This window comes from Papaver somniferum, chromosome 6, assembly GCF_003573695.1.
Source record: "Papaver somniferum cultivar HN1 chromosome 6, ASM357369v1, whole genome shotgun sequence".
Lineage (NCBI taxonomy): Eukaryota > Viridiplantae > Streptophyta > Magnoliopsida > Ranunculales > Papaveraceae > Papaver > Papaver somniferum.
Window position 1 is genome coordinate 118,475,463 of NC_039363.1, and position 12,086 is coordinate 118,487,548.

Sequence of the window (12,086 nt, forward strand, 5' to 3'; positions counted from 1 at the left end):
AAGATATGTATGAAAATGAACCGTGGAACCCTGTGCATGATATATATGAAGAAGAACAAGCTCCGGTAACACAAAAGAAAATGGGCGGGTTATCGAAGTTGAAGAACCTTTTTGGACGAAAAAGTAAGAATACTAATGCAGGAGAAGGTACATCACAGCGTCCACAGGCCTCTATGGACATACCTAGTTCTTCAATGCGTACACCACACCAAGCACCTAGGATGTCTGTAGATATGGGAGGACAATATAATACTAATATGGATTCTCAACTTAGCATGGCGAATTTTGGGAGAAGTAAAACATGCCGGGAAAAAGTTGATTCTTCTGTTGGACATTTTTTCTATGCTAATGATATTCCCTTCAAGGTGGCCAACTCAACTCAGTACCACGAGGCATTCAATGCAGTTGCAAATTTCGGAAAATCATACAGAGCTCCGTCTTCCTATAAGTTGTCGAACCCATTATTAAGGCAGGAAAAACAAAGGATTCAGAAGGATGTGGTGTCGGTCCAACGAAATTATTGGAGAGAGTATGGGTGTACACTCATGTCAGATGGTTGGAAAAACAAAAATAACCATACGATTGTAAACTTCTTAGTTTACAGTGGCCATGGGACAGCATTTTTGAAAAGCGTTGACATTGAGCATAATCGGTTGACAGCAGAGTATTTGATGAGTTTTTTCAGACCGGTTATAGAAGATATTGGTCCGACAAATATTGTTCAAATAGTAACTGATCAAGGATCCCAATTCAAATCCGCAGGTAACTATTACAACTTAATTTAATCACAGTTGTTTATTTTTATATATTATTAATTCATTTCTCATTTTGTTTTAATAGGTATGAGATTGGCCATAGAGTATGGTACATTTTTTTGGGTACCTTGTGCAGCTCATGTGTTGGATTTAATGTTGGAAGATACTGAAAAGTTCCCCTTTGTTAAAGGTGTGATTTCAGAAGCTAGAAAAATCAGTAAATTTATTTTTAATCATGGTTGGGTTCTTGCTAGATTCAGACAACATTCTGGGGGACGCAATCTATTGCGCCCTGGCTTAACAAGGTTTGCGACAAATTTTATCGCAATCAAAAGTATCACTGATCAACGTAATGCAATCGAGAGTCTTTTTGTAGACCAAGAATTTGTGAACTCGCCAGAAGGAAAAACTCGTACGGCTAAAGATGTGAAAAACATTATTTTGAATGAGATGTTTTGGCACACATGCCAAAATGCATGCATGATGGTTGGTCCTTTATTGAAAATGATCCGTTTCTTGGATTCAGATAAACCTACCATGGGTTATTTGTTTCATGCACTTGCTACATGCGTGGAAACTATAGAAAGGGATTTGGGTAAAACTCGAAATAATTTTATTGTAGGTGTGATTAACCGACGATGGAAAGATCAGTTGAGTTCTCCTCTTCATGCTGCAGCGCATTTTCTGAATCCATATTATATCTACAACCCAGCAGCCAATCTCATCAACAATGAAATTTATCAGTCCCAAATTTGTCTCAGTGAAGTTATATCAAAATTGATTAGTAGCCCTCAAGAACAAGCGACATGCATGCTAGAGGTGTGAATTTTTATTAACAATTAATTTCGTAATTATATGAATTCCTATTCATAGTTTTTGATATTTTTAGGCGGGAAGAATGCAAATGATGCAAGGCCAATTTGCATCACCATCAGCAAGATTGGCTGCTCTGCAAGGTGATCCTGTAAGCTGGTGGTTGTCATACCGTGCTCAGTTTCCGTCACTCCAGAGGATCGCGGTAAAGATACTAAGCCAGACAAACACATCGTCTGGATCCGAGAGGAATTGGAGTGTGTTTGAAAGAATTCACACCAGACTACGCAACCGTTTAGTTTCGTCAAGAATAAACGATTTGGTATATGTTCAGTACAATTTAAGATTGGAGCAGCAAAGAGTTCAAGGTAAAGCAAAGCGACATAACATCGATGTCCACGATGTTCATGGCCTGCTGATAGTTGGAAATATGCTTGATTGGATAGCAGGGGATGATGAAACACCAGTTTTACCTCAGGAAGAACATTGGTTAAATGAATTGGAAGAGGAAGCAGCTAATAATCCAGAGCCTCTCCCTCCACCATATGAATGGCATGATCCAGAAGTTGAAATCTCATATCAAAGGTTGCCAGTGAGTAACTTTGTTTATGACTTTGGTAACCTAACATTTGGAGACAATACACAAGGTCATGAAAATGAAAATCCCATATACAATTCTCATTACACTGAAGATCGTCCAGAAGAAGATACCCGAGGAATTAATGAAGAGTATAATTCCAATATTAATATCAATAATGAAGTAGATAATCGTAATGATAATGAGGAAGAAGACTATGGTTATGAAGATGACGATACTGTTAACTACGACAGCCAAATGCATTACGCGAACCAATATGAGGCGGAGGAAGAGGAGGAGGAATCAACTGAGAATCGTCGAGAAAACAGAAAATACTTGAATAAGTCGGAAAAAAATGCCGGTACAAGTTGGTTTGTCTAAGTTTAAAATTTCAAGCACTACTGTCACTAGGTTACTTATTGTAAGTTTATAAAATTTGAAGTGTTTAATGATTATTTATGAAATTTTAGTTGTAAGTTTGAAATTAAAAATTGTATAAGAATTTCTCCAACTCAAATTTTTTTTCCTTAAAAACGGGTTTAACCGGTATGAAAACGGAAAATACGGTGTAAAAAACGTGTGTTAAAATGTTATTTAGAAGAAAAAAACTGAAATATTAATTTTAGAAAAACGGTAATCACAGGTGTGAAAACGGTTATAACGGGTCTAAATAACGCCATTTTTTCCTATTTATCGGTGTTATTTAGGTAAGTGTGTTGGTGAGCCTCACGGGCACGGTATATAGGCGTGAGCGTTATAACTGACGTTTTTTCGGAAAAAACGGCCGTTTTTCAAACCTTGCCTGGGACTAATAATGGAGCAGCGACTACATTTGGCGAAGCAAACTCTGCTTCTCGATTTTGAGTAAAATCTACACCTGTGTGAGGCAATGGTGCCGATTCATTTTTCTGATCTCTTTTCTTCTTTATATTATTCACCGCTCTTCTCACTATGTTCATATTGTATAGAAATTTTTGATTTGGAAAAGTTTTAGAAGAAGGAAATGGCAGTGGTGTGACTGAAAATGAAATCAATACAACGAATTTATAGTGTTGAAATTCGACCATTGGAAATATAGGCGTTAGAGAGTCGACCGTTAGAGACTTTGTTTCTAACGCCCGCGTCAGCACAACAAGCGCCCGAGTCGGGCCTTCCAACGCCCGCGTTTTGTCTGCAACGCCAGAGTCTGTCTTTCGGTCACGCGCCTGTTGGTCCAACGCCCTACGCTTTACCATAGTGGAAAACCCAGTTTGGCCATCCACGTGACTCAACAAATGTTTGAGTTTGGCCATTGCCATAAGAATTTCCCAAAGGGTCTTATATTAGGACTCGGAACCGGACTCAATTCACCAGGGTTATGTTCTGTTCCAGTAACGGTTACCCGTTGGTAGCCTTAGGTACCAATAATGGTAGTATGACTTCAGTCCAAAGTTTTTCCAAGAAAAATACTAGAAGATCCAAACAGTTGCCAAAGTCTTGTGATGGGATTCTTACGCTATTTCAAGTTTGAAAAAGATATAGGATGTTAAGTTTTCTAGGCAAGGATATTTTGCATCTTTCTAAACCATTTTTATTCAAGGTCTTGTGGAAGAGAACTTGGAATCAATATCACAACGAAAATACAAATAACATTGAATGTCAATTTGATTGATCAGAAAAAGTTAATTTAAATAATATAATCCTTATTTTTTTTCTTTCTTTTGCTTTGTGGCAATAGTAGAAACAAGAATAAAATTTTCATCAATTTCACCCTCGTCAACAACATTAAAACAGTTTACTTTCACTTTAATTCCCGATTTTCGAAAGAGATAATTATGTGTTTTAAAACAACATAGGACTCGATTTTGTATTTCTTCCTCGACGTATCATGACGTGTTGGCATGAAAACGCTTCGCCTGATGATAGATTTTCAATCCAATTAAAAGTTTTTTAGATTCAGTTTTTGAATTTCTAAGCATGGGCTCACAGTAAAATAAAAAATAAAAAAACTTGTTATATTCATGATTTCGATGAAGACCGAAGAACAATTTCCTCAATAATTTGAAGGTTGAGTTTCAAAGGGAGACACTGAGAAAACGAAAAAAATGATTGAAGAACTATCCATCTTTTACAAAGTTGCATTTGGATTTCTAAAGAACACTTTAAAAGTTGAATAAGAATTCCTTTTACTTGATTTCTAAGCAAAGATGAAGACCATGGGTTTGAAAAAATAGCATGGACTGGTTAGCTTTAATTGAAATAACGCTCAGCATTAATTGAAATGTTTCTTTGGAATTCATTGGTACTCTTTACCATTAAACTTGCACTTCCATAATAAATACCAAGTGGTGAGATAACATGGATCTTGGAAGTTACAATTCTTCCGACGTGTAGACTTGCTCTTATGGCTCTAAACTTCATTCCAAACATATGATTTCCAACGCATATTCTACCCTTTGTGAGATATATTTTGAGTTTTAAATTTAAAGCGCCAAGTAATTATCGCTTCGTCTAATAGCTAAAACATGATGTTATATTTTGTAACAATAAGAAACCAGAAACCGGTGGAGAACAAATTGTTAGATCCTATAGTTCTAAAATATAGCGGCAAGTGCTTTGAAATACTTATCCACGAGACTTGACATTTCATTCTTCACTCCAAATTCTAGTACCCCCAATAAGATTCCTCTTTTCTTTAGAAGCTCGGTTCCCACATACTACCAACATCAACAAGATTTGCCGATTTTTTTCATCTCAAATGCAAGAGACCTAGTCACTAAAAAACACTTCTTTCTTGCTTTGTGAAAAGGAGGGGGTGCCCAGTACACCACCTAATTTTTCGTACATGAACCTGTATGGACAAATCTTGTACAATATATATATATATATATATGTGTGTGCGTATACAAAATATGTTTTCAAAATTGTAAGACATGAAATCATTTGGATGATCTAATTACGATACAAATCCACAAGGTCAACCTAGTATGTACTTGGACCTTAAAGATCTGAATTTAATCAAGACAAAGTCTTATATGATATACATTTCAAGATCTGAATTCAACAAGAATAAGTCTTATAGCATCTTTACTATCAAGCTGAAAACTATATAGGTTGATTAGTGTACTACTCGTGATATATCAATTATAAATACAAAATAGTTTAGTGTGGACAAGAAAATAATACAAGACATCAGAAATTTTGTTAACGAGGTAACATGCAATCTAGCAAAAAAAAAACCTAGGACCTCTTCCAGTTTGAACACCATACTGTATTAATCTGCTACAAGCACTAGTCTCCTATTACACTTCAGATCGGAATGTAGTTGAGACCGAAACACCTTCCAAGATATTTATCTGCAACCTTGCTCTTTATGTCTTTTGGGATCGTAAAACCCTATACACTTGATTTTCCTAGGTGTGCTAACCTACTTCAAACAAGACAACTATTTGGTTTCCTTTAGATATGTTTTAACCAAGGGATTGGAAATCTGTTTTCTTTGAGGGATCTCTAGGGAAAAAATATATCAAGCGAACCCTAAACAACTAGGGTTTAATCTCTTCAAAAGGCTATAGAGATGCCTAATTGATTTTACCTCACAAGACCTATCTAAATCAAGTTATAGAGATTGTAATCATGCAATGTCTAAGAATTTCATATTTACGATTCGATGACACCAATGTAATATCTCATTCTTTTTCTTCTTTCCTCCCGATGCTCGGATGACCATTTTTGGTTTAGGCAAGTTTTGTATGATTTTGATCTCTCGAACTCAATTTACCCCTCATTTTCACTTTATTTGTTTTACACCTAAAAATGGGATCGCAAAGATTCTATGTTTTTCATAAATGTTTCTTCTTATTATGTGGACCAGTGTTTGTTTGTATTGCATGACCTTGGATTAGGATGGTGTCCAAATCCACAAATATAATTGTTTTTTTATTTAACATATTCTTTCTTGGAAGTTTTTTTTTCTTTTTTTTTCCACGAAAAACAATGGGATAGCCAAGTGAAAGCATGTGATGTAAGCTTATATAGATCGTGGAGATTCATACCTATTATCTTTCCTTGTGAGTAAGAGAGTGAGTAAGGGTGCACACGGTACGGTTCGGCTCGGTTCTTTCCAAGGCCGAGTACCTGTACCTCCCTAGCCTCGGTTCTCAGATTTTGGACCGGTACTTGTACCTGTGTCCTCGGTTCCGGTACCATTCGGGACAAGTACGGTACCAGGAACGGTTCCGGTACTAGTTGGTACTTTTCTTGCTGATTCTCGAGCATAATTTCTTGTTGTACTTCACATCAACAGTAGCAGCTTCATCATCTTCTCAGACCCATGTTCAAATCCATTTAATCTTCTTCCTGTGATTTCATCAATCAAACACATTCATCAATCGAAACCCATTATTTATCAACCCTATTTCTTCGACTGGAATCTATGAAAACCCTGAATTTGATTTCAATCTCGGCATTACCACAAACCCATTTCCCTTGGCTTTTGAAATCATCAAGAACACCACCAGCAATTTCAAAATCAAACCATACCCATCTTAATATTGTTGCATATCCACCGTCTTATTATCCTGTCAATCCACCACCAACCCTTCTTCTCGAGTTCACAGGTCCAATTCAAAACCCCATCGACAGACTTCAATCCATTATCTCTTTTCTGTAAGTTCCATTCATTCAAATGAATCATCCATGGCAGAAACAGATCCAGCTTCTTCTTCTTCTACATCTCCGAATCGCACCATCAACAAGCCCTTATTTCATTTCGATCTGCTTCAATCCATTATCTCTTTTCTGTAAGTTCCATTCATTCAAATGAATCATCCATGGCAGAAACAGATCCAGCTTCTTCTTCTACATCTCCGAATCGCACCATCAACAAGCCCTTATTTCATTTCGATCTGCTTCAATCCATTATCTCTTTTCTGTAAGTTCCATTCATTCAAATGAATCATCCATGGCAGAAACAGATCCAGCTTCTTCTTCTACATCCCCGAATCGCACCATCAACAAGCCCTTATTTCATTTCGATCTGCTTCAATCCATTATCTCTTTTCTGTAAGTTCCATTCATTCAAATGAATCATCCATGGCAGAAACAAATCCATCTTCTTCTTCTACATCTCCGAATCGCACCATCAACAAGCCCTTATTTCATTTCGATCTGCTTCTGCTCTCAGATTTAACTTTGAACAATCGTCGTCCCTAGCTAATTTTTCTATATACACCATCAGATTAAATCCCTAAATCTAATGATCAGTATTAGTCGGTACAAACGGGACGGGACATGCATAGAACCGTGTACCTGTACCCCCAAGAGGCCGGTTCCTATTTTTTGGACCGGTACCTGTACCCCCTTCCTCGGTTCGGTACAAAAATAGGTACGGTACCACCGGTTCGGCTCGGTTCCTGTGCACCCTTAAGAGTGAGGGTGAAATTGATTTAGGTATTAGACATAACTTGCTCAGAGGGGATGATTCAGCATGATGAATTTACAGGGTCGTCCCTGAAGGGGTGCAACACGTGCGATCACACATGATCCTCGGTGCCAAAGTTATTGAAGGGATTTTTTTTTCCCACCACGTAATAGTTTAATTGACACTTAACAAGAAAATTGTCTTATTGGTCCCAGACAAAACAAGCATATCTGCATTGTGTTACTTTTTATAGTTTTCTTTTTCCTTTTCTATGCAAACCAATTTTGGAATTCACCGGGGCCTTGATGAGTAAATCTTGAGGCTACCTTCAACCGCATGGTTTCCAGACCTGTATGAATCCATCTGATGAGTAGTATCATTTGAGCTTGCCTTGTTAAGGTAAAATCTTACCCATTTTTGAAAACATCTCTAACAAAATCAAAAAAGTTTCTTTATTAAGCACCCCTAATAAAATGTTAGAACTTTCTCATATGACCTTTAATGTCGCAGGATCGGTTATGTTGGTCTATCCAGGAGAAAAACCTATAAAATTTGTTATAAAAAAACTAAAAATATAATGCAGTATTTGTATTTGAAAGGAACAAGAAGAAAAAAAGTTTTCCATAGAGTTAAGAGAAAACCCAGATCTCATGTTGAGGGCTGCCTGTAAGTAGCCACGTTGAAGTTTGTACAACACCCATTGTTCTAAAGAAATCATCTCTTTCATTTTTCACCCAAAAAATAAAATAAGAAAACTCCCTTCCTTGATGTCTAAGGTTTGTTCATGTTTGTCATTGGAGCAAATCTGAGAAAATCAGCTCCGGTTATCTGCTCTTCATGATCTCTCGATCCTTTAATAAGGATTTTTCTTCTTCAGATCTAGCGATAGTTATACCATGTTTTTGCTTGCTTTAAGTTATAGTTTCAGGGTCTGTTTTTATTTTATTTTATACACATAGTTAGTGCTCTTATTAGGTCTGGGTTGTAGTCTGATTAACACTTGCTTCAAGATTAGTGGTGACATCTTCGGCAGGTATCTGGAGGTCCAATGATTTTTCTCAAATTCATTGTTTTCCGACTGATGAAGATTAAAGACAAACATCGTCTAGCTTTTCTTCTTTGGAAAGAGTTGTAATACATTAAAAATCGTTATTAGGATTGTAGATCAAGCATCAAGGTTTCAAGCTTCCCGTTATAAATGGGTGACACTGCGGTTACTAGATATTTTGTTACTTGAAATTCGTCTCTTGTCCTATATGAAATTCGTTTATCGCTAACATGGACGAAGTTACAAAGGGTGAACTGGTGTCCCCACTAGATTTTGTGATATTACTTATACAGGTTTAGTAATTTTAGTACATAGAGGAACAAATTCATCTGAGTATATTGGAATATTGGTAAAAGATTTTGAATTGCCCATATATTTTCAATTTATAAAGAAAAAAGAAGATTCTCATTGAAAAAGAAAAAAGAAGATTATTCTTAAAGGAAAAGTTGATGTTTTCATAGATTAAATGGGAAGTTTATAATTGTTGAAAGATCTGTATTACTAACAAATTCGTGAATTAGATAGGAAATATACTAATATGAGAATAGTTTACTAATTTGAAATAATTAGATAGATTTAAAGCAGTCAAACCCTGCGATAACATGTCTACTATACTGTTTAGTAAAGGAGTTTCGGGAATTCATATATTTACAATTCTAAACTTAAAATTTGTTACAATTTAACAAATATTTCATCATTTTTGTAATCCAAAATACAGCTAAGAAAATGTGAATTTTTTTTGACGGCCTTCAGTTACCTAGCGGATTTAAATCACGACTTTCAATATATTGATTTGTCCTTTGAAATGGAAGTGATGATTGGCAGGCCTTGAAAGAGTGTATAAAATGAAGCGCAGAAAAACAGGGGCCTACAGTAATACCGCAAGTGCACGGTCGTCAGTTGTAGCTCGTGCAAGTACGGGTCGATCCACAGAGATCGGGTGTGTTTTGGAGTTTTCTAGCTAATTGGGTTCCTAAATTGCTATTGGGCTATGAAGCCTTTTGGCTTAAATTGGGCTTTGAGTACTAATGGGTTTGTTTCAATAAAATGAACTGAGCTTGGGCTCAGTTGGTCTTTGAAGTGTAAATGGGCTTTGGCCTTAAACTTAAGCTTTTGATTAAGCCCACAGTTAATTGGATTGGGCTTTTAACCTTAACCTAAACTGGGCTTTGAGCCTTAATGAAATGGCCTCAGTGAACTAAACCTTGGGCTTTTGTATCTTTAATAACTGGGCTTCAACTTTTGGTTCAAATCTGGGCTTAGTAACTGTGGACTGGGCCTTAGCTTTTTGGAATGAGCTGAGCTTTGGGCTCAGTTGGATTGGCCTTTGCTTGGCTGCAGGAAGCAGCAGCAACAACAGCAGCAGCAGCACAAGTGCTGCACAGCAGCAGCAGCAGCTTGGCAGGGGCAACACAGAGAGGGCAACAGCAACAGCAGCTGCAGCAGAAGTGGCAGAGAAGGCAATGCAGCAGCTGTACACAGGGCCAAGAAAAGAAAGCAGTACTGCAGCACAAGGCAATGCAAGTAGCAGCAAGAACAGCTGCAGCAGTGCAAAGAAAGAAGACTGCAGCACAAAAGAAACAGCAACAGCAACTGCAGCAGAACAAGCCAAAGGAAAACAACACAGTGGCAAAGACCTAAGCCACAGAGCAGTGCAAGCAAAAACTAAACAGCAGGGCAGTGAACTAAAGAAGCAAAAGAGTAGCAGGGCAGTGGAAGCAAAGATGGCAGTGAAGCAAAGATAATGCAATAAAGAAGATGGCTAACAAAAAAACAAAAGGAAACACAAACAGGGCAACACATGGCAAAAGCAAAGAACAAAACAAGATGAACCAAGGCCTAAGGCCAAGGGCAAGGATGTGGAGAAACTGCAATGGAGCAAGGCTAAGGCAGAATACAGGCAAACATATAGAAAGGGAAGAAAACTAGCTTGCTGTGAGCACTAGTTTCTCCCAATGCTCAATCAACACTGCAACCTAAGCATACAACAAGAATGGCAAGAAAATCAGCTTGCTATGAGCACTGATTTCTTCCATTGCACAATCACATCAATGCTTCTAATGTATCTAGCCTAGCATTCCATCAATTGTAACAGCAAATTAAACACAACAGGAACATTTACAAACATCAACAGGAGAAAATAGCATTAACAGAACATGATCACATTAACATAAATAACAGGAGCATTAACAGAGCATTAACTATAAATAACAGGAGACAAACAATTAACAGGAGACAACACAAGCATAACATAAACATAAGCATAACAGGAACATGAAACTGAACTGAGCTGAAATTGAAAATTAACATTTTAACAGAACTTGGAAGTTCTGGATGCAGGCTAATCCAAACATACCTTTCTACACCACACCCATTCTCTATTTATACCCACAGACACATTTAGGGTTTTCCCCCAATTTTCCCCCAAAACAGTAGAACTAGGGTTTGGTGAAACTCACCTAATTCCTTGAAATAACAGCTCCATCACGTCGACCCATCCTTCTATTTGTCCTCCTCTACCTCTCCATGTCTTCAATTGCTCCTCACTTTCGACCTAATTTACCAATTTTGCACGCTAGGGTTTCTGATAGAGAACGTGCAGAAATTGAGAAAATAGGTGGCTAAGGAGAAGGGAAACTGATGGTATTGGTTACTTTGATGGACGTGGTGACAGAGAGTTGGTGGCGGAGCAGGTGGTGACAGAGGTGGAGAAGGTGGTGGTGATGGTGGTGCGGCAGTTGCAGGGTGATGGCTCTGCAGAGGGGGGTGGTGGAGGAGATGGCTCGACTGTTTGGGAGAAGGGGGGTGTTTGGGTAGGTGGTATAGGTTCGGTTGCTAGAGTCGGCTTCATCAAATTTGATGTTCTGCAACGCTGAGTCATTGGATGCGAAGCTGGTAGGTAGATCGGACGGTGATGCGGAGGCAAGCGATGATCGACCGTTGGATTATATGATACAACAAAATGAACGGTACTTGATGGGGTTAGGTACTGTAGTGTAAGGCGGAGATATCAAACGTTGATGAACAGCAAGGGAGCGACCGTTGGATTCAACTACCATCTAATCTGAAGGCTTGGAATTTCAGCGCTGTGGTGCTCGGCATAGACTTCAGATTTTGATGCTCTATGAAGGAGCGACCGTCGGATGCTTCTGAGAAATGATCTGATGGCTGAGAACGGAGGCGCTTTTGTGTGTAGAAAATGAGGTTGTGCGCACCATTCTTCGCGGCTTCCTTGCGTAATTTCTCCCGGCTTTTCACTACTTTTCTGCTCTTTTTGCTCCGCAAGTCATCCAGACTTTATTTATTACCTAAAAATGCAAAATTAATTAATAAAAATATTTATTCTTGAAAACAATGAAAATACAGAATATGGGATAAAATGTAGAATTAATGCACAAAAGATGAGTAAATGCCAACAAAAAGGGATAAAATATATACAATATTTGGCACTCATCAATGATTTCTTCCATCCTCGTTAACATTTGGGTTCGT